The sequence below is a fragment of the Macrobrachium nipponense genome, chromosome 15 (assembly GCF_015104395.2).
Source record: "Macrobrachium nipponense isolate FS-2020 chromosome 15, ASM1510439v2, whole genome shotgun sequence".
Lineage (NCBI taxonomy): Eukaryota > Metazoa > Arthropoda > Malacostraca > Decapoda > Palaemonidae > Macrobrachium > Macrobrachium nipponense.
Window position 1 is genome coordinate 7,609,443 of NC_087208.1, and position 23,837 is coordinate 7,633,279.

At 39.0% G+C, this 23,837-nt stretch overlaps 1 protein-coding gene across 2 annotated transcripts in view; it reads left to right on the top strand.

Moving 5' to 3' along the window:
* Nucleotides 1-2,000: 2,000 nt before the first annotated feature.
* The window catches only part of LOC135226987 (uncharacterized), a 163,515-nt gene continuing 141,678 nt past the window's right edge, over nucleotides 2,001-23,837 (top strand). For both annotated transcript variants that reach the window (XM_064266700.1, XM_064266701.1), the window contains exon 1: nucleotides 2,001-2,612. The gene's annotated coding sequence lies outside the window, so the exon portion shown is untranslated. The remainder of the gene's footprint in view (nucleotides 2,613-23,837) is intronic.

Consider the following 23,837-nt stretch of genomic DNA (forward strand, 5'->3'; position numbering starts at 1 on the left):
TCCACTTGCATTGCATTCTTCTAATTTTGTTAAACTTAGAAACGTAGACACTATCTGGCCTCTTCATTTCGTCATAGAAAATTTTATTGCTATTCCAAGATATTTGTTAACGCTGATATCTGTGATCATCTATCAGTAAACTAAAAGGACTATCACCAACCGACTTCTTCAAATCACTCTTGAAATGAGGATACAAAACATTCTTTAGTATATGCACTACACTTGGATCTCTTGATCTTTGTCATCGATGCTATTTGCTATCACTGAAGCATGCTTGCATAAATCATTCAGTGATCGCAAGTTGATACTGAGGTATGTTCTGCAATAAACAATGCTATAACGCCTTCTGCAATCTGAGTTTCACTTGATTTTGTCAAAGGCTGAAATGGTATTGTAAGTTGTCTTGCGTTGGATGAATCAGCATTTGCCCTGTGTTTTTTTGTTTTCCCGTGAGCTTTCAAATCACATAACTTAGGCGCAAGAACACACTGACAAAATTTACAACTAGGTACACTTTCACCACTTCCCTTCTTTTTTTCAGTTAACCAATGTTTTAAATTCTTCATCTTGAAGCCACTCCCTTCGGAATTTCTGTGTATACTGCGTCTTGGGCATTTTGAATCTAGATTCAATATGCGATCGTCTATCTCAATTAACAAAGGTCAACGACTGACTTGCGCGAGTCCGATCACACTCTATGAAGTCTACAACTGAATGAAATGAACTAATGTTGGCAGCGATGGAAATCATGGTTTCAATATTATCTTGTTTTTGTCAATTTCGTCTCAGTTTTTTATGCAACACGTGATTTGCTTCTAGGGCATATTTACTGTCATCCTCCTTTGCCAATCAGGAAAAAACACAGGAGTTGTCCCCGCACGGCAAAACCTAACGTCTTAATGAAGGATATATAAGACCAAATCTGAGTGCATCCCTTAATTCATATGCTCTGGACTTGGGTAGAAAGAAACGACCTCCCATTAGAAGCGATGCCAATTCTTCCTAATTCCACACACACGTCTCAATTAAAAGTGGGTGAAATATCAATAGATGGTTGGCACAAATGTCGACCATGGCCCTGGGCAAGGTCACCGGTTTTATAGGATTAATGACTTTGGTTGTAGCACCCACAAGGGAATTTCCTTCTCGAAAGTCAAATGCGGACGTCCTAAAGTCAAACCAATTTTACGAGCGGACTCCGAGCCCATTTGCGACAGATCCTTCTGACCATTTTAATCCACACTGGCTTGACCTCTTTAATCGATGGGCAGACTAAGATAAAAGAGAAAGGGTAGTTTATTCCCCTCGCTAACCCAGATTGAATGGTCAAAGTATATAATCCTTTAATTTGGTACTGTCCCTCTAAATTGTTTTTTCTTCATTTTTGTTTTGTAAACCAATTTCATGCAGCACTTTACGAAAATGATATAGTTGGTAACTTTGTGGCAACTGTTAGTACTTGCACTGCAAGTTTCAAGTATCGAAAATTCTAAAAAAAATTATTTTTTAGTGAATCAGATTGGAATAAAAATGATTTATGAAATAAAACCTATTAAAAAAAAAAAAAAAAAAAAAAAAAAAAAAAAAAAAAAAAAGGAAAAAAAAAAATCCAGAAAACCGCTAAACATTTTCAAACACGGCTAACTTTCCCGCTAGCCGCTAAACCCACTTTCTTCCCGCGAGACTGAAGCAAAAAGATCCAGATCTAGCGGGAAAACCGCTAAATGGCAACACTACCTCAGCCCAGCGGCGGATGCGTCTCAACATCATATCGCGTCTTTGATAGTTACGAAAAGACGAAGCCAATGCCAATATTTCGAACATAAATAAGGATTAAAGTTATCGTGGCGTTGTTATGCTAATGAATATAAGTCTTATAAAGACACTCCAAATTACCACATAAATGGAGATTAGAGCCAGTAGGTAGGCTTACAAAAAAGATTTACGCAGAAAAGTTGGTTCAAAAGAAAAATCATTAATGGTTCGGAAAGAAATCCATTCATCGTAAATACGATCTATCATCGATTGCATAAAATCAATCAATATTTGATGAATAATTTACAAAGTCCATACAGCCATATATAGCTAAGCAATTTGACATTCCAAGATAAAAATTTTACAATAGACTAAAGTGTCACTAAAGCGCTTGCGCACGGCCCAAGTGAGCAGACGACACTGAATGGAAGATGCTCTGTAGAGGAGAGACTGAGGGAATAATTTCCTTGTCTTTTTTTACTCAATTCTAAGTACTAATGAGAAAAGAAATGCCACAATGTGTTCCGTTTACGTTGTATGTGATACAGAAAACGAGTGCATTTTGAAAAATCGGTGAAATAATAGGGAAAGGGGTGATTGTCGCCCAAGATGATGTGTGTGTGACAGATGAAGAAGGGCAAATCTGCTTAGGCTCGGCATTCCACAGACGTTGGTGCTCAAGAATCGCTTAAATTTCCGGGAGTGAGATATTTGTGGTCATGATGTGATGTAATGAAGGCACGATGGTGGAAGTGATGAGGAGGTGGTGCTGACAGACGCTGGTGCAAGAGGTTGTCCACATGGAGACCACTTTTACCTTCTCCTCTTGTGAACTTCGAAACATGATGCTGAACACCGTATGTATATTCATTAGTATGTAATCTTACGTCATATTAGTCCTACTTCTGCCTTGATAGTTTATGTGTAGAATATGTTTGTAGATTCGTGCGTCTGTTGCTGAATTCAACATGGTTCTGACCCCAGCAAATCATGGCTTAGCGAAAAATAGGTTTTGTAGAAAGGAAATTCTCTGTTGTCGCCTAAGCGATTTCCGAAAATGCCGTTCCATGCAGATCGAGGGTTGCCTGGACTATCACATTCAAAATGACGATGATTTCATACATTAGGATCGATGTTCACGTTCGAAGGTCAGGTACTACAAATGCTAAATACATTTTGATAAGGTTAGATATAACGATTTGACAGTAAATGTTCCTGTCCTACTCAACTATAAATCCCATAAAATAGGAAATGTGAAATACAGATATCTTTAATTAAAGACGTAAGTCACGCTTTGCTAGCATTAAGTCGGTATCCGAAGTCTCTTATTTTCAAGTTTTTATTTCATATTATTATTATTGTTATTATTATTATTATTATTATTATTATTATTATTATTATTATTATTATTATTAATGATCTATAGGCATATTCTCACGCCTTAATACTATAAACCCATTCACAGCATTTGAGCTTCTTGTGAAGAGTACAATTATTATTTTTCAGTATTTTAAGAGCAGATACAAGCGTCTTTAACTAGTTTATCAACAGAAACATATTATAAAACTATTTTTACATTAAGGATATCAGTTTAAGATGTGTTCAAGTGAGATTAAATTAGATATACTGATTGCAGGTTGCCACAACTCTTATTTTGCACATCACAAAATGTCACGAATACAATGCACATAGTAAGGGTTCGTCGTTTAGTAGAGCTCAGAAACATCGAAAGTTACGGTACCTACTTGGGGGGAATGTTCATTCCCTTTTCCTCTCCTCTTATTTCTTTTACACTCCACAAATCTTAGAACGCTTCTGCGTCCTGAAAATAAAAAGAAACGAAACATGGCGATTATATATGTATGTATATATGTATATATATATATATATATATATATATATATATATATATATATATATATATATATATATATATATATATATATATATATAAATGTGTGTGTGTGAATTCGTATTTACGCTCGGTATTTTAAACCTGCCATTTTCCGGTCATCTTCTAAGCATTAGTCTTAATTTAATAGTAATGTTTTGATAGTCTCTTGCTGGATGTATACAGTCCAGCATGACCTCAAGAGCACCTTGTGGCCCTCGATCGTAGACGCTGGCAGCGTTTCCGGATAGCGTCGGCAGATTGTGAAAATGGCGAATTTTAGAAGCATCTGGTATTTGCAATGGACAACAGGTATTAAAGAAACTGTCACATGTCAGGTCGTTTTTTTAATGAAGATTATTTATCAAATATTCGGGACACGTGTGGTCTTTGCTCCTTAACGACGACCACCACCACCACTACCACTACTATTACTAATTACTAATTATTCGGAAAATATAGGTATCAAATTTTGTACACCTTTCTTTCTTTATGTTGATTCTGGCTTTCCATTAAGTGATGAATAAGCTGTAAATGACTTTTGAATATTTACAATACTAAATTTATTATTATTATTATTATCAAACATACATTCGCTAAAAAAAAAAAAAGAAAAGATGTCAATAAATTACCCGAGTTAAAAATAGTGTAGAGGTAAAGTACGTAGCGTACAACCAGAAACTAAGGAAAGATGAAAGGCCGGCAAATGAACGCATCTTCCATCGCTTTTAATATTTCTCGTTTCCTTCGGGCCCACGCAAGTGTAATATGTCACTCCCTTGACTTTGAAACCATAAGCCTTTGCTCTTCAGAAATAGGATATAAAGAGGCATGAAGATAGCGTTTCACAGTAGCAATACAGTCGCCATTAAACACAGTGTGTCAGAAATGCTCATCGGGTCATCATACAATCTTTATACAGTTGTTAGCGGTGAGACTCTCTGACTGACCTTCATTTACAAAGAAGTATTGAACCTTTATGGCATAGTTATTCGGGCTTAAGCAACTGATTGTATATACTCCAAGGAACTGGAGAAGAAACCTCTTTCAATAGACGTCTCCGTTACCTCAGCAGACAAGTTTCCTCAAAAAGAACAATTTACTTTTTGTTATGATTCCAACCTTGGCCTTGACTTCGTCTGCTGGCGCTCACACTCGGTCATCTTCGCTGCTGATTGCGATACAGCATGCGTAGGCATTTCCTTTGCCCCGTGCAACGCTTGAGATGACTCGCAATAAATTATTGACACTGATTTACTTTTGAAAATTATTTTTTTATCGAAAATTGTTGCCGACACTGCTGATTTCTATGCAGTGGAATTCTGGGATATGTAATGTCTTGAATAGGAGGATTCACTGACAACACAATTTTCTGACTTTAAAAAGTACGTAAAAAAAGAAGAGCATCGCTGGAACCACGGTCTAGGTATATTGTGGCCGAACCTTCGTCCATTAGTTAAAAAGGTTCATCGTAAAGTTACACGCCAATTTCGCTTTCATGAACCTTAAATGCTGATCTTGTGAATTTTATTTCAGAGATTAAATTTTTAACAGCGTGCTTTTCATATAGTATAAACAAGTATGACCTGGAGTCATCTTGTCTTTGTCGCTGACAATACTCGTTTTTTCTTTCTGGGTGTGATTACGCTTAGTGGCCGCGAATGGGACGATTCATTTTGAGGATATATGAATATATTTCCCATAATTATATCCAGCTCTCGTCCGCAGCGTGTATAACTTTATATATATATATATATATATATATATATATATTATATATATATAATATATATATATGTGTGTGTGTGTGTGTGTGTGTGTGTGTGTGTGTGTGTGTGTGTGGTGTGTGTGTGTGCATCGTTTTTTAGTCCTTTGCACGAAGCAGAATCGACTGGGACGAAAATTTTCGTAAAGTTCGTGATGGATGAGGCCGCATTCTTGAGGGAAAAGTATGTATCACTTGAACACAGTTTAATGAAGGGTGCCTTCATTACCTCCGAACAATTTGAATGAACCTCATACTACAACTTGAGGAGAACACCTTAGCCGATTCCGCAACTTGAGCTGAGCTGAGTTCAATCTTATCTAGTAACTTTAGCCATTACATTCACTTCGAACTATCACATTCCTGGGACAGGATGTGCTTACTACTTACACTTCACATTTTTTGAAGTAAAGGGATTTTTGCACGATCCATCCAACACAGAATGAACGCCAGTTTGATTTCCTACTAGTACGCTCGTCATTTTCTTAGGATGACTGATTGATTCTAGGTTATCTGGCGTGACGGTGTTTCAGAATTATATGGTATATGACCATCCTTTTAAAGTGATAACTAAAGTCGAAGAAAGTTCAAAAGTACCATTGATTCTAATCGTAGTTTTTAGAAGACTCGAAGCATGACCTGTCAGTGCTTGGTTGTCGTGTTATATATTTCTACATTCATCTTTGACCATCAATAATAATTATTAGCCTTCTGCCTGAAGGCCATAGACGTCCATAAGCCAATGTTGTTATCTTTGGAATTTATTCCCTTTGATTTACTTATTCATTTTCCATCTGTCTCTTACATCCTTGAGAACTCATCCCAAAATTTGCTGTGGAAACAACGTCGCTCATTCTGCAACGATCGCTATTTTTCGTATCTTCCTTCCGTGTCTTGCTTCCGTTCGGCCTAAAATTTCGTCGTGATCATTTTCCTCTCCATCCATTTGGGCATGTTCCGTAGAGTAAAATTATTATTGAATCATTATAATCCATATTCGTTTGTGTTTGATTCCCGCTGCGAATACGAACTTACATTTTAACGTTAGCTTGACCATGCAGGGTGTCTGGCTGGCCAATAAGGCAGCTTATGGTGAAAGATGCCAGATTTTCGTGAATTTGTGTCGTTTGTCCTGAAACAAAGATACGAAAAAAAAGAAAAAAAGAAAAAAAGAAAAAAACGATGACCTGGTGTCCAAGAAGGTCCAAATCCTCAAACTGCTTTTCCTCTCATCTCAGCTCTTCCAAGTGACACTTATGGAGAAGAATACTACCTTTGATAAAGTATCAGTAGCTTCTATCCTTAATACCATTAAACGCCCTCATACTTTGTTGACGTCGAACCTCTTGTAGTCTTATTATTGCTCGGAGTTTCCTTTAACGCCTATGACTTTTAAGTACAAACAAGGCGGGTTCTGGGGACCAACTGTTGTGCTATTCTGAACCTGAGCTCAGACATCTGAAATGCGTTTGTTGCCATTCTAACTTAGCAGGAATCTCTGCTGCTGCCTGTGGGTGAGGAGGACTGAGGAGGATTCCGCTGTAGACTCTCCAGCAGAATTTTGTTTGTGTCATGTTGGATGTTGCCTTCGGTCGAAATTTTTGGGGCCCTTGAGCTTGGACATGTTAATGGTTCTAGTAAAATGATGCAACCCTCGTTTATGTGACGTCCTATTAATCCTCAGCCACCCTAAGCAATATATTAGCCTTAATTCTTAACTATAAATTGTTACCAACGGCGGTCAGTAATCTGTAGTACCTCTCCGTAACTTTAGATTTTTCTTAACATCTAAACTATGTTAATTATCACTAAATATCTAGAGTGAACTTTTGTCAATAACCTGTGCTACTCCCTAGACAGAAGCCTTTCTTAACCCCCATACCCATAAGAATATCTTGATCTCTTCTCAACTACACTTGATAATTATCAGTCCTCCTTAACTCTAAATGATAGAAGGTACTGAACTCTTCTATAGGCTTTGCAAATTCGAGGAGACGAGATCTCAGACTTCTTTGTAGCTGTTCAGTTGGCATTGTTCCTAAGAGCTCGGAGCTGATTTGGAACGTCAACAACAAACCTTCGGCTTATGAACGTGGAAGGAGAAGTGGCCCGTCCGAGTTTTCATGTGAAAAAAATGCTCGCTCGTTCTGACATCTCATCGTCGACAATCTTCTTGATATTTTGTCGGTATTATAACACATCTTCACGTTACTGATTAGCTGACATGTTATGTTTTCTTCAAAGTTTGATGCTGATACGTCTGATATTTTAGACATTTCATTTAAAATAGGTTTGGTCGTCATTTTGTTGGTGACATATAATATATCATATTTTCTTAGCAGTTTCTCGTAGATGTGTCAGATTTTTTTGTATTGTCTTCCTTGGTGAAATACAAAAGGTTTCCCCCATATGTTGTTTATGCAATATTAAATTCTTCTTAACCTCTTGCCGGTGATCTAATATATTTAAAGCCTCTACCTTGAAGGCATCTTATACTTTACCTACCTTGAAAGAGATGCAAAAGTTTTGGTAGCTCTGGCCTGCGTTCCTACTTCCACCTGAGCGTCTCTCTCTCTAGCGTTACTTCCTTCTCTTTCTCTCTCTCTAGCGTTACTTCCTTCTCTTTCTCTCTCTCTCTAGTGTTACTTCCTTCTCTTTCCTCTCTCTCTCTAGCGTTACTTCCTTCTCTCTCTATCTCTCTCTAGCATTACTTCCCTCTCTCTCTCTCTCTCTAGCGGTAATTCCTTCTCTCTCTCTCTCTCTCAGCATTACTTCCCTCTCTCTCTCTCTCTCTCTCTCTCTCTAGCGGTAATTCCTTCCCCGCCTCTCTCTCTCTAACGTTACTTCCTTCTCTCTCTCTAGCGTTACTTCCTTCTCTCTCTCTAGCGTTACTTCCTTCTCTTTCTCTCTCTCTCTAGCGTTACTTCCTTCTCTCTCTATCTCTCTCTAGCATTACTTCCCTCTCTCTCTCTCTCTTCTCTAGCGTTTATCTTCCTTCTCATCTCTCTAACGTTTTTACTTAATACCTTCCTCTCTCTCTCTAGCGTTACTTCCTTTCTCTCTTCTCTGCTAGCGTTAACTTTATCCTTCTCTCCTCTCTAGCGTTAACTTTCCTTTCTCTTTCTCTCGTCTCTCTAGCGTTACTTCCTTCTCTCTCTATCTCTCTCTAGCATTACTTCCCTCTCTCTCTCTCTCTTGCATCTCTACGGTAACTTCCATTCTCTCTCTCTTCTCTAGCATTAACTTCCCTCCTCTCTCTCTCTCTCTCTCTCTCTCTCTCTCTAGCGGTAATTCCTTCCCCGCCCCTCTCTCTCTAACGTTACTTCCTTCTCTCTCTCTAGCGTTACTTCCTTCTCTCTCTCTCTCTAGCATTAATTCCTTCTCTCTTTCTAACGTTACTTCCCTCTCTCTTTCTCTCTAGCGTTACTTCCTTTTCTTTCTCTCTCTCTCTCTCCTCTCTCTCATCTCTCTCTCGTCTCTCTCTAGCGTTACTCCTTTTTCCTTTCTCTCATCTCTCCCTCCTCCTCTCTCTCTTCCTCTCCTCTCTCTCTCTCTCTCTCGTGCATGCCAAGAAAATATCCACATCTAAAGACATATGTATAAATCAAATCTGGCACACAAAAAATAAACTTTATTTGCAAACCCAACATGAGACCACTTAAATGAAAGATATTCTAATATCATATTATTAACCACCACCTCAAACATCAATAAAACACAAGCGATAACAAAAGGGAACCCAATTCCTTTCCTCAACACCGTCACTACTATACGCAAGTGTCAGTCAAACCAAGTCGTCCGAATGAAGACCAATGTCTGACCAGTCACCCAGGGCCTTCCTTGCCCTTGCTTTTGCACCATCTGTGTGCATCTTCGACCATTATACATCTGCCAAACAAGGAGACATATCACATTAAACAACCCCATTTGTGACTTGGTTTGACTGACACTTGCGTATATTAATGACGGTGTTGAGGAAAGGGAATCGGGTTACCCTTTTGTTATCACTTGTGTTTTATTGATGTTTGAAGTGGTGGTTAAATAATATGATATTAGAATATATTTCATTTAAGTGGTCTCGTGTTGGGTTTGCAATTAATGTTTATTTTTTGTGTGCCAGATTTGATTTATACATATGTTTTTAGATGTGGGTATTTTCTTGGAATTCACGAGAGAGAGAGAGAGAAGAGAGAGAGGAGAGAGAGAGAGAGAGAGAGGAGAGGAGAAGAAGAGAGAGAAGAAGGGGGGTAATGTTTTATAGAATATATATATATATATATATATATATATATATATATATATATATAATATATATATATAAACATACTGGAGTATGGAGACGCGTTCTGTCTTTTATCCATTTATTTAGCGGCGACGTTTCGTATCAGCTTGATACATTTTCCACGCTGAAATTGCGCTTACACATCAATTGCGTATAAGTAGTAAAGCATATATACATTGTTTACCAACACCATAATTAAAAGCCTATTTAATAAATTAAGAATAAAAACATAATAATAACAGAAACACAGAATAACAGTGAAAGGGCTAAAAGCGAATACAGAGAGAAAAAAAAACTAAAAAAGAGAAAAATAATAATAATAGAACGAACAAGACACCTACCCACAGCGTTAGCGTAAGGAGAACTGCCACGAAACATTGTTATTGATAGGAGTGTAAACAAAGCAACAGGTAATTAGGCAATAAACAGTTGGGTGGAAGATGACTGGTGGTTAAGAGTAGGTACAGATAGCTTAATCATGATTGATTCAAGGGCAGTTAGTCCCTCTATATGTCGGGTTTTTCCTACAATATTAAAATGACTGGCATCTATGTTTGTTTTGCTACTTTTACTGTGATTTCGTATGTTAGATTGTTCTGGATTTGATAGTCGACAACCCGTTCTGTAGCTAATTCCTTGATGAGAGGAAATCCGGCCTTTTAGCAGCCTCCTGGTGCAACCGATCTGCCGAGATCACCCTCATGCTACCGCTGTGGGTAGGAGTCTTGTTCGTTCTATTTCTTTCTTTCTTTTTTTCTGTATTCGCTCGTAGCCCTTGCACTGTTGTTCTGTGTTTTTGTTTCTATTCTTAATTTATTAAAAAGGTTTTTGATTATGGTGTTGGTAAACAATGTGTATATCTTTTACTACTTATACGCAATTGATGTGTAATCGCAATTTCAGCGTGGAAAATGTATCAAGCTGATACGAAACGTCACCGCTAAATAAATGGATAAAAGACAACGCGTCTCCATACTCCAATATGTTTATCCTTGAGTCTTCATACTTTTATATATATATATATATATATATATATATATATATATATATATATATATATGTGTGTGTGTGTGTGTGTGTGTGTGTGTGTGTGTGATATCTCCCCAAACGAAAGAACTTGCGTAAACACCAAAAAGAAGAAGAAGAAGAAGAAGAAGAAGAAGAACCCACAGACAAAATACTAAATGATAAAATACACGGCAAGATACATTTCAACCCCCCCCCCCCCCCCCCGCCTCAACAGGTCATTGGAGCTTAGAATTTCACTGTCTTTTCCAAACGGCTCCTTCAACAGTAATGAAACGTGGTCCACAAAAAGTTCGTACACCTGCCTTAATTATCGGTCACTCTCACTAGATACAAATGAACATGGTAGTACACCACTGGGGCATTGACACGCCTCACAATCAGGATTTGTAACTGGATAAAATTTTCTGGAAATTGCCATTCTTGGACACGTGTCGCCAACGACCCATTAACCCAAAGGTGATCGTACCGACAAATGCCGAAAACGCGCCAAATTGCACTGAGAAAGCGCTACCAGGACAAACAGCTCTGAGCCCTGCGCTTATTTGACAAACCTACCACTTCGCGAAACAGCTGACACATCGTCAACTAGTTCGTAAGCCTCACAACTTCGCACCTCCCCGCCCTCGCCGCAACCATTCATATATTTCTTGAAATTTGGTCTGCTGATGTCATTTTACTTTGTATTTTCTTGGTAATATACAAAATATTCTTGATATTTTGTAGATGACATTCCAAATTTTCTTGGCATTAATTTGCGATCTATTTTTTGACAGTTTGCTGGTGGAATATCAGATTTCTAAAAAAATTCTGACATGTAAGATTTGACGTAATATTACTGGTTGTGTACGATTTCCATGGTTTTAATTTTCGTTATATCTCAGCTTTGCTTGACATTTGATTGAGCAAACACCCATTTATTATGAGTTAGATTTTCTTGGCAGCCAACCAATTGTTGCTATTAGATTTTCTCAAGATTTTCTTTGGTGCTCATAGTCTGTCGGTGATAGATATGATTTTCGTAACATTGCTTATGTAGTACATCCTTTACATTTGTTGGAATTGACAATTTCTTCACCGCATTCGGTTTTGTCATTCATTTGCGTTATTTCGTTAACGATTGATTAAATAACCACGGTTTCAGATTCCTTCAGAGCGATGGAATCTATATGTAGACGATAACTGAGATAAAGTTGACGCAAATGATGGCCAATACATCTCCAGATGATGCCGTCACTCATCACATTCACAGGTCGCCTTTTCTCTCTTTGATATGGTCAAGTTTTCTCGACTTTTTGTGTTGGTGGTGATGGGCCAGATAGTTCGCATATGCAAAATTACCGGTCGTGGAAGAGACGATTTTCGACTTGATTTTGTTGCCATCTTGTTGGTATAACAAATATCTTGTGCATTTTGTCATAGGAAGGTCTCATTTTTAGTTTTATGTCAAAGAAACTTATTGAGATGCAGTTTGCCTGTCCGTCCGCCTTTTTTCCGTCCGCCCTCAGATCTTCCAAAGTCCTGAGGCTAGAGGGCTGCAAAGTGGCACGTTGATCATCCACTCTCCAATCATCAAACATACCAGTGCTTCTATTTTATTTTAGTTAAGGTTAAAGTTAGCCACGATCGTGCGTCTGGCGCCGCTATAGGTGATAATAACACAGGCCACCAACGATCTGTGGCTGAAGGTACCACGTGCAGCGTCAGAGTTGCACGGGCCGTGACTAAGAATTTCATACAGCATTATACACAACAGAAAAATCAGTTTCGTCGAAGTTTTATTCGTTTATTTCAGATTTGCTTCCACTCAAGATATCCTATATATAGGTACTGTTTTGACTGATGCACCAGAAGAGCATCGGAAGCTTCTCAGGCACTAGGGAGATACTGTTATGGCAGGTTACGCACACCAGTAGCCGCAGTTCAGTTGTATTAGTTTCAGTAAAATGATGCTTAGAGATTCAGCTTGTTTCTAAACTAGACCATCTTAAAGGGAAGTCCCAGATCCTACTCTGTCACTCACATGATAAGCAAGACAAGAATCCGCGATCTATGGAGACGATTTTATAGTCTAGCCTTAGTCTATAGAAGGGTCAGGCTCCTTCTCCCCCCGGTGAAAAAAGGGGTGACATTTGCACCGATGAATTTCTGGACGATGTCTTCTATTTCTGGAAGTTTATTGATCCTAAAACTGCTGCTTTGTTTCTGTGATGATGATGATGACGATGATGAGACAGCGTCTGCACAGAGTTTTCGAGACTTTTTCATCTTCGTTTTAGCATGGGACTCTACAGGGAGGCTGATGATTGCATTTTGTATATAACATCATTGTTATTTTATGCTATGATGCCTATGGAAATATGTCCAAAGAACACATATGTATACTCATAGTTTAGGCACCAGAAAGAAGTAGGGGAAGGTGAGGAAGTTGGGGCTTAACTCACACACACACACACACACACACACACACACACACACACACACACACATATATATATATATATATATATATATAGATATATATATATATATATATATATATATATAGAGAGAGAGAGAGAGAGTAAAACCTCTGTTTTATCAATTTTGGACATTTTTGAAATTAAGTGAATATCGAGTTCATGATACTCTGTTCACTACAACACTAAGGGATGATAAATTGATTACTGATTTATTGCTCATGATCCAAGTTACTTTAAAATGCTGGTTTCTGTAGTGCTCATTTGGTTTTGACGAGTTCTTGCTGTCTGTCTTTATTTGTAAGGAATGGAATGGAATATAGAATTGAAGCCAAAGGCCAAACGTCGGGACGCACCCAGCGATGAAAGGGAAACTGAGAGTGAAAGAGCAGCAGGGAGTGACAGAGAGAACCTCGAAGCAGCTGTAGCTACAGTGAAACAATTGTTAGGGGAGGGATGAGGAGAGAAAGGCGGAAGAAAGAAACTGTGAACGGAGGTAGGGGTTGCACCTAGGGGCCGAAAAGACGCTGCAATGAACTCCAAGTAATGCCTGCAGTGCCCCGCATGAGGTGCTCTGACGGCAAAACCCATCTTCGGGGTTTATTTGTAGGAAATGTTTAACCAAGGTATCTTTGTGATCTGAGAATCCAGATTAAAACAGCTGCCGGATTGTTTTGTTCATTTTTTGTCTGGCTAGTACTAATGTGATGACGGTCTCTTGAAAAGTGCTTTTTCTGATACTGGCTTGTTCAACCGCCAGGAATCCTCGAAAACGGAATACTTGAGCTAAACGATTCTGTAGGGGGCTAGTGCTGTCAGTGCCCCTCACGCTGTGTACTGTAGGCATTGCTTAAGGTTCTTTGCAGCGCCCTATAGGCTCCTAGCTGCAACCTCCTCCGTGCCTTTTTCTGCACCTCTATTCATATGTTCTTTCTTCTATCTGACTTCCCACTCTAACAATGGTTTCACAGTGCAAATGCTTTGAGGTTTTCCTCCTGTTACGCCTTTCAGACCTTAATTCTTACTGTCCATTTATTTTTCAACGCTGAATGACTTCGTAGGTCCCAACGCTTGGCCTAAATTCTATAATTCTCTATATAATCCTTGAGGTAAACTAAGTTTAAGAAGGCAAGTCTGACCTCAACATTTGCATGTTTTTATATACAATTTTGATATGACATTTATGTCGTTGTCTATATTCAGTGGATTTCTTCAGCAATTGGTTGAGATTTTTGACAATACAATTTAGACGATTTCCATAAATAAAACCGAAAATCACTGCTGAAATTTAAATTGAAGTTTGAGTTTTTGCTGGTGACTTTAGCTGAAGTAGATGAATAGCCACAATCGCTGAAGTATGCGTCAAAGTGTGAACCATTCGCAGACGTCACTACTACTTCTTCCGACTCTCGAGAACCAGGAGAGGAAAGCTCCAGACAAACCTGAGGAACCAAATGGAGGTGGCCCTTGGGTCTGACGCTGCGTCAGCGTCGATCGAGACTTGAGTCACTTCGCTGTGTGATTTTACCAACTGAAGGGACTCGTCCCCTGAATGATCGCTAATCATCCAGGTTCATTCTGATGTCTGCTGAGGAACTCGTTCATCTCACTAGTCTATTCCTGATGGAGCAATTTCAGAGTCCACCAGATTTGGAAGGCTGTAGAAATGAATTTCCTCACTATATCAGATGCGTAAAAGTGGTATAATTCAGCAATGCTACCTTGGAAACATGTCTAATTTCTGGAGTTGAACCTTAGTTTATGCGTAGGGGATCAGGTTCAAGTTCCGCATTACGCAGCAAGCAGTGGAGCTCAAACGAACAGCAGATTTATATAGTCACATAATATAGGATTTTACCTGGTAGTAGCTTCCCATTCCACGCCAGTCTGCTCTGCTGTGGGCCCCAGAGCTCATTACACCCCGTCCTCCCTTCCTACCTACGTAGTAGTACCTATGTAGTATGTGCACCGCTGATACGATATACAGTGTCCCTCCGCTCCTTTACAAGTTGCACTTCTAAATCCACAAGAAGTTCAGTTTCCCTTTGAATGAGTCAGCTCCTGACTCATTTTCTATTCCTGCTTTCTGGAAGCAGCATCCATAGGAAGGAAGGAAGGGCGATGCTCCCCGATGTCCTCTGGGGATTGTCCACTGAATTCTAGATTTTAAACATCTAACTTACCTGGTAGTTATATATATATAGCTTAAGTCCCTGTGACGTCAGCTATATATATATAACTACCAGGTAAGTATGTTCAAAAATTTATTTTAATATGAAAATATCATTTTCAAAAGATACTACATCGCATAGATAAGGGGGGAACAGTCAGAGGCTCAGTCCCGCCCTCAAGGAAAGCCATTCAAGCGTAAAAGCAATTGATTCCAGACTCAAACATGATGTTCGGGGATCTTTGTATGATTTGACGCCCTGTCTCGTTATCGAATAAATATTTCATGGCAGTCATGAGAATATTGCAGTAACGAGCTGACAGAGATTATTGCTATGAATCCCTCGTCGTCAGTGTAGGAATCAGAATGTGTTGGTCTGCCTGTTTGTCCACTGGTGCTGTTACAGTCACCTTGTTATCACAAGTCCTGCGCAGCTGAAGACTTTCCGAGTGATATGAGGAAATGACGACGAGTCATCCGTCTGTCTGTTTGACGTCAGTGAGATGAGCACTTGACTGGTTTTTCTTTTCATAATTACGACAGAACTTTGCCGAAGGGGACATTGTACGTTAATGACCTTGCTAAGAGAAAACGGTCGGAGTCAAGTCTCTGCAGGAACGATGAAGTGTTTTTCCATCACTTCCCCTATCGCAGGGGTGTCAAACTCATGGCCCGCGGGATGGTCTTAAGTGGCCCGCGAGGTACCAAGAGATTTTTCAACTCGAGATACTATAACTGTTAGAGCTGAGGAAAATTTAACTAAAGTGATTAAACTGTTAAAACGAGACATAAGTTTTACCTTTCATTCATATGACAATAATTTATTAATTTATTTCATATTATAATTGCTGGCAATGAGGCTCTTTTATTACAAATCTTAGCAAATGAGTCATAAGGAATAGGTCATTACCAAATCTTTGATGGCCCTCGAGACCATAACCAAGTGTATAATTGGCCCTCGAAAGGATTTGAGTTTGATGCCCCTGGAGGTCGTTTTGTTGTAGCCGCTTGCTAGCACATTCACTCTGTGCAATGATTTCCCTCATTTCACCATCTAGCAACTGATGGGCTCTGAATTGACTGTTCTGGCTCATGTTTTCCCTGACTTTTATGACTTTGCATTTCCTTATTTTTACTTTCATCGGCTCTGGGCTGCAAGAAGGTATTCCGCTTTCGGTTCTTAGTGGCCTTTGCAAAAAAGAATAAAAAAAAACGATAAAATCCGAGTTCTCCATAGAATTGAGGATTGAGGGGAGAAATATCGCCTCTAACAGCTTGTGCGGTTAACTGTAAACAAGAAGACGTTATAAATTGAGTGAAATGATCTCTTTGGAAGGGCTGGCTGTTAAGGCCCTCTATTCTGCGCCGTCAGAGCTGTGATCAGCCATCATGAAATTTTGGCTGGTTTCCAAAGATCTCCGGTTTATTGTGCAATTTTGTATTTTTAGTTATATTCAGAGATCGATGTGAAAGATAACCTAGTGTCTCAGTCCAGCCCAGGTTCGAATCAACAATAAAAACAACGAAGGGGAAAGGTAAAAGAAGTGGCGGCGGCTCCCATAAAAAATGTCAGCCATATATATCATGGCGTTGGTTGTCATGGTGGTGGTACTTCGGATTGTTTCAGTGAGTCTCTCTCTCTCTCTCTCTCTCTGGTATGTATAATGTACACGTTTGGTTGACTTATTCAACTGATTTATCAGGTCTGTCTGTCTGTCTCTCTCGCAGATGTGACTAGGCAAATAAATCCCGAACCTCTAATGTTCCCTCCAACTTCTTTCCCCCACCGCACGATTGGAGTCATTGCAAGTCGACGCTGGAAGTCACAAATACTGTCTAATGTTATGGCATTATATTATATTTCAGTTCATTCATAGAATTGTGTTTTCTGGTTCCGTGAAACTGAATAGGCAAAGGGATTTATTATTATTTGTAACTGTAAACGTGTTTCTCATTTTTGTATACGTGGGAACGAATGTAAAACTATAACACACACAATTTAGAGAAATGTATCGATAAAGATGGACGTCGATAGGGTTTATACAAGGCTGGAAATAGTAGAAAACCGTAGACTGCCTCTATTTTAATTAAGAAATGTCCCGGAACAACTATTTCAAAGAAGACTGTAGCTAGTAGCTACACCTCTACACGCAACTCTATTTATTGCTATCGGGTTTGTCTTGAGTTGTGCGAAAGTGTACGTAGAGTTGGCCATCCTTTTTCACTTGGCAATTTCATTAGACTTGAAATGTTGCAACGTGAGTGCGATTTAAAGGACTTTTTAGCATCACGCCGCCAAACTTCGTACCCTATAACCAATTTTCGTTGCAAAATTGAAAGTGTTCACTTTTATCCCATCGAGACTCAACGTAAATAATTTTGGCTACTTTAGTTTTGCCGCCAAGAATTTGCTCGCTTGACAGACTCCTCGGCACTGCGTGGTCGTTCGGCTCTCGGGAAAGATTCCGCTGCCGTGGCGATAAAGCGTTTGGTTATTATTAAAAGACTGAGATGAACGGCCGTGAACTTGTCCGTGGTCATTCTAGTAATGACTACATTTGTTTCTGAGTAAGGCGTTTCGAGCCATTTCTTCTGAACATCTGAAAAGTTTAGCCCGGAGGCTCGCCTTGCGCTGATGGTATAGAATAGATTTGTGGATGTTTTCTTTCGAGAGAATTTTGCTTAGCTGGATGCGACATGGGTAGAGCGCATGCGCGGCAATGAATGAACTTTCATCATGAATGTAGGCTACCTACTGTTTAGGCGAAATCCTATTACCTGTCGATATTGTTGTTCAATGTTTCATTTTTTTTAACGTTGTACTGATTGTGGAGCATTAAGAAATGAGCATTCTCAATCAAAGTGCACCGACGCAAGAGAAACGGGAAGCGAGTCGCGTGGTGTTCACTAAATCACCAGTGTCGATTTAGTGTTCCGCCAAGTCGAATTACCTGAGCACGCACTCGAATGTTCCTGTAATCATATATAAAACTGAAAGTTCCGTCTTTACCATCAAGCGACATTGATTTCTTTCAATATTTTGGATGACTTGAAAACAAGTAAATAAAACTCCGGATGACGTTGAGAGTGAGGCGCAGCATAGCTCAAAATTTCCCCAACAGCCAGACACCATGCATGGCGAATTCGGGCGGGCTTGGGATTGCCAGCTTCGCGGGCCACTCGACCTGTTACGTGGCCAAAGCACAAGCGCTTCATTGAAAGCGAAACTGGGTCGTCTGGACGAACACTAACTGGACGAACCTTAGTGTTGCTCATAATTTGAAGTTTATTCGCCCATCGATCGATTCTTGAAGCCAAGGTCCAATGATCGAGGTCCTTATATCAACCTCGCTCGCAGCCTTTCCAAGCGTTGCGTAGCCTTTGTTGGTTTTGCTCCATGGGAGGCCAGTGCCGTCGGTGCAACTCGTGCGGTGCACTGTAGGTTCTTTGCTGCGTCTCTTCGGTCCGTAGCTGCCACCGCTTTCATCAACCACCATACCTGAGTTCACAGTCTCTTTCTTCCGACATACTTTGCACCCTCTGAATGATCTCGTAGGACCCATCTCTTAGGGTTTGACTTCAATTTTCTATTCCATTCCAGTCTATACTTTGGTTTTGCACTTGGCACTACTTACCGTCTGTCTGTAGTCCCTAGCTCCTGTTTGGTTGGTGGCTCGATATCCTTTCGTTGAGGACGGTTGTCTTGTTCAGGGTTATATATTTCTCGCCGATGATCTGCGACCTCGAATGTGAACTCTTTCGCAAAGGTTGATGGCCCGACTACGGCCTCTGCCTCGATTCCGCTGCAGTGGCACCCAGACACAGACGACTCACAATGCTAATCAGAATGAAATAAATACCAAGACCAAGCGCTAGCACCTAAGAGGTCATTCAGCGCTGAAAGGGAAATTGAGAGTAAAGAAGTTCTTGAAGGCGCACTAATAGGAAAACCTCGTCGTTACACAATAACAACAATGATTAGGAGAGGGTGGAAACTGGAGGGTAAGGTGAAAGAAAGAGCACATAAACGGAGGTGCAGTAAAATGAATGAAAGAGTTTGCAGCGAGGGGCCGAAGGGACGCTGTAAAAAAACCTCAAGTAATTCCTTCAGGGCACCAAGTGAATTGCACTGTTGGCGCTACCCTGCCACGGCTTCTCTGATTATATAGGCCAACCCCCGGGATTCATTGACCAACTATAGGATCTCTTATACTACCTATTTACATGGCGATTCTTCAGTTTGACTTGCTTCGTACTTTGCAATGCGTTCGAAGGTTTTTATTTCACCCCCAATATATATATATATATATATATATACATATATATATTTGTGTGTGTGTGTGTATATATGTATCTCCGCGAATCTGTTAGTTATGCAGACCTGTCAACCCTACCTGAAAATTTTGCTGGAGATTATAGAACAAAAAATGCTGGAGATTTAAAAAAATGCGGGAGATTCATAAATCCAATGTCATTATTTTAATATAATTCATCCAATAATTCTCAATATATTGCATTTTATCTATCTATTAAGAACATAGATGCATACTTTCATGAATAAATACACCAAAATTAAAGAAAAATACATATTTTTGTCCATACGACAAAATGGCTGTTTATAGCCTGATGTACATATTATTGCATGTATTTTATGGGCAGAATATGATAGAGGGATATCATTTTTGAACATTAGAGTATATGCATATGTTGCTGACTTAGCTTTCACAAGTAATTCACTTTTGGTTTCTACTCGTAGCAAGCCTTATGGGTGAACTCATTCGTTTTACAAGCAATAAGTGATTCTAGTGTCCCTTCAATATTAAGACTGGCTCTCTGAGAGGTGAAGTTCTTATTAACAACACTGAACACCGTTTCTTCATCAGCGTTACTCTGAGGTAAGGTCAGAACTAACTAGCATGGCAACCTTACAGGGGAAATAATTATGTTTACTGAAAAATAAACTTTAGTAACAATAATGAACTTAAATAAATAAAGTACGGAAGATTTTATCAAAATGAGGGAGAGTCGAGTGCCAATGCGGGAGGTATTTTCGAAATACGGGAGACGCCGCAAAATGCTGGAGGGTTGGTTGGTCCGTTAATGTGTTGAGTGTTTGTACTATGCAAGGAGTCGAACGGTTTCCATGACTAGACTGATAGCTACGATACAAAAGAAATTCTTTGGAGTCACGACCTAGTAGCTTAGAGGCAGCAGTGTAAAATGCTTCTGTTCTGAATGAATATCATGAGAAGAAGCGAGAAACTCATGACAGTTGGTGATGATCATGTTTTCTTTGTCATCAAAGAAGATGACGCAGTTATTTTCTAGGAAAAGTACTCAGCTAAGACACCGAAGAGCAGTAGGGTGCCATGCTACATACACTGCATTTAAGTATGTTCCAGTGTTGTTGGAGGGAGGGAGAGAGAGAAAGAGAGAGGAGATGTGGGGGCGGGGCGGGACAGGGGAGGGATTTCCTTCTCTATATATAAGTTGAATCGATTAAACAAATGACCTAAGAATATGTAAGCAAACGTAGTTATGTCCTGTAGCATGAATTATGTATAATTTTGATACAGAACGTTGTTTAAAATATGAATTTGTACACCCGCTGAACACTGGAAGACAAATACTACTGCCGCTGCTGCCCTTACTATAACTCTAGTAATGTAGTATTGCGTGGCAGCAAAATGAGTGAAGAGCATCGTGCAACCGTGTTTTGGTCTCCTCACAGCTTGGCCGCTCGGTGCTCGCTTCCTGACCCTGTTTCAGCCTTTGTCTGGTGGGCCTCCACAACAATACGAGGGATCCTTTACTTTGGGAAAATTTCTGCGTTACAAACCTTTCGGGACCACGAGAGCCTCGCTCGCTTAGTGGACATTCAAGTCCAAGAGGGATAGGAGTCGGAACTGCTGACTGACACGGTTGTTCTGTAGCTACTGAGACAGTGACGCAAACGTTTTAAAAATCAAGATGAGGGTTTCATTTTCAGGGAAACGCACAGGATGTTAGCGAAACTCTACTCATTGGAAGCGAATGGTATGACAAATGACTACACCGGTTGCCTTACTTTCCCAGTCACAGCAGCAGTTGCGGGAAGGCGTCGGTTTCACTTCTTATCCCGTTCCTGGAAGGGAAAGAGATGGTGGCGGTCATCGGCATCACGCTTGTTTATGTCCGCTCTTGTCTGCTTGAGCTACGAAATGGCAGGTTTCTTCGGGGGCATCCGTCGCCCTTCGTGTTGACGGATTTCCTCTTGAAATTTAGTTCTGCTCTCATAGTCAAGATATATGCTTGAAAATCACAGCAGATGCACGTGACTTCATTTTATAAGCGAATACCACAGGAAAATAATAGGCAGAAATTCAATATCAAGCGCTTTCGCCTCTATTCAAGCATCGTCTAGGCTCAATGCTTGAATAAAGGCGAAAGTTCTTGGTACTGACTTTCTGCCCATCATTTTCCTGTGGTATTCGCATATAATATATATATATATATATATATATATATATATATATATATATTATATATATATATATATATATATCATTCGAGCTACAAATGTCCTTTAATATCTAATTCGCTCTACCTCGGAATTGATATATTTTCATATATGTTCCGAGGTAGAGCGAATTAGATATTAGGACATTTGTAGCTCGAATGATATATATGAATCACAGTGATGTGATACAAGGCTACGTGGGTCAAACGTTCGAATTGGCTAACATGGTAGAGGGGGTTTCATATCGATTCTAATTACGAAAACACCGAGTTCGACGGTGATTTGTAAGGTCAGAATCGATATAAACTTATAGCCTCTCTGTTGGCCGACTTGATCGTTCCCGTCCACTGGACGGTGGTTCGATCCCATGAGGGGACGAAATTATTATCGACTAAAAATTCCCCTTTGGTACATATATGAAAATATCAATTCCGAGATAGAGCGAATTAGATATTAAAGGACATTTGTAGCTCGAATGATATATATATATATATATATATATATATATATATATATATATATATATATATATATATATATATGTGTGTGTGTGTGTGTGTGTGTGTTTAAAAAATCACAGTAGATGCACGTGACTTTATTAGATAAGCGAATACCACATGGAAATGATAGTCAGAAATCCAAGCGCTTTCGTCTTTACTAAGACATTGTCAAGGAACGAATGAAATACAGTTGGAAAGAAAGTTATCAGGTAAACGTAAACAAAAGGATCAAGAATACCAGATGGTTAATTGTCAAAAGGGTAAAAATTAAAGAGGTAATTGAGGATTATCGGATATTACACGGTCACAAACCTAAGCAGAGATTTAACGTTAATAGAAATTACAACGTATCCGTATAGTCCAAAACATGTAGAAACTGAATATATTAATTCTGTTGCTTATATTTATCTACAACTTTTTTTTATTATGAAGGCATCAAGTTTAAATAGAACAAGACTTAAATTTAGAACATTTCCATTATTTGACTTGATGAAACAAGATTCAATTATTTTCCTTTTAACTGTGTCATTACATGGGATTACGGCTCTTGCTTGACCCCAGTCAATAGGAGTTTAGATCATCGTATTAACTGTTGGCCTTGGGTTGTAAAAGGCAAACTGAGAACAAAGAGGAAAAGATTGACAAAGACGAATCAGTTTTACAACAAGAGAGCCAAGGTATCATTGGTCACGTCTTAGGTTGATCATGAGATAAGAAACTTGAACCGTCCAGGTATTGGGCTGACCAACATGACTGAAAATGCTTATAATGTCTCTTCTTAATTCCCTTCGAACTTTCTGCGCAGCTGGGTCAAGCGTCTGGAAACCTGGCCGGAAATGAATTTAATTTTCATTTGTTAGTGATGCAGATTCCCCCCATGTTCCTGCGAAAGTAAATATATATATGTATATATATATATATATATATATATATATATATATATATATATATATCTATATATATATATATATATATATATATATATATATATATATATATATATATATATATATATATATATATATATATATATATATATATATATATATATATAGATATATATATATATATATATTTATATTATATTTCCTTACTCATCTGATCTGCAATTCGTTATCTATGAACTCAGGACAGACAAAGCGCGATGCTCTTAGAAATATTGGAGACAGTACAGAGAATTTTTTATCAGTGTAATAATTCCTAAAAATTAATGTCCACGAGCTGAATTATTTATTGTTATTCTATATATACCAGATTAAAACTGAAACGGGTCACAATGTAAGGAAGCAACCATCTCTTTCTATTTCTGGAACAATGTTTTTCAAACGACTCAATAACAGGTGGAAGGGCCTTCCTTCCTTCCACGGCGCCACACCAACTCTTTTCTCTCTTTTTTCTTTCGTTCTTTGTTACAGACTTTTTGTGTTAAAAATGAACATACAATTTAGTTCATTCACAGACCCGACTAACTATTATTTGGAATCTGAATA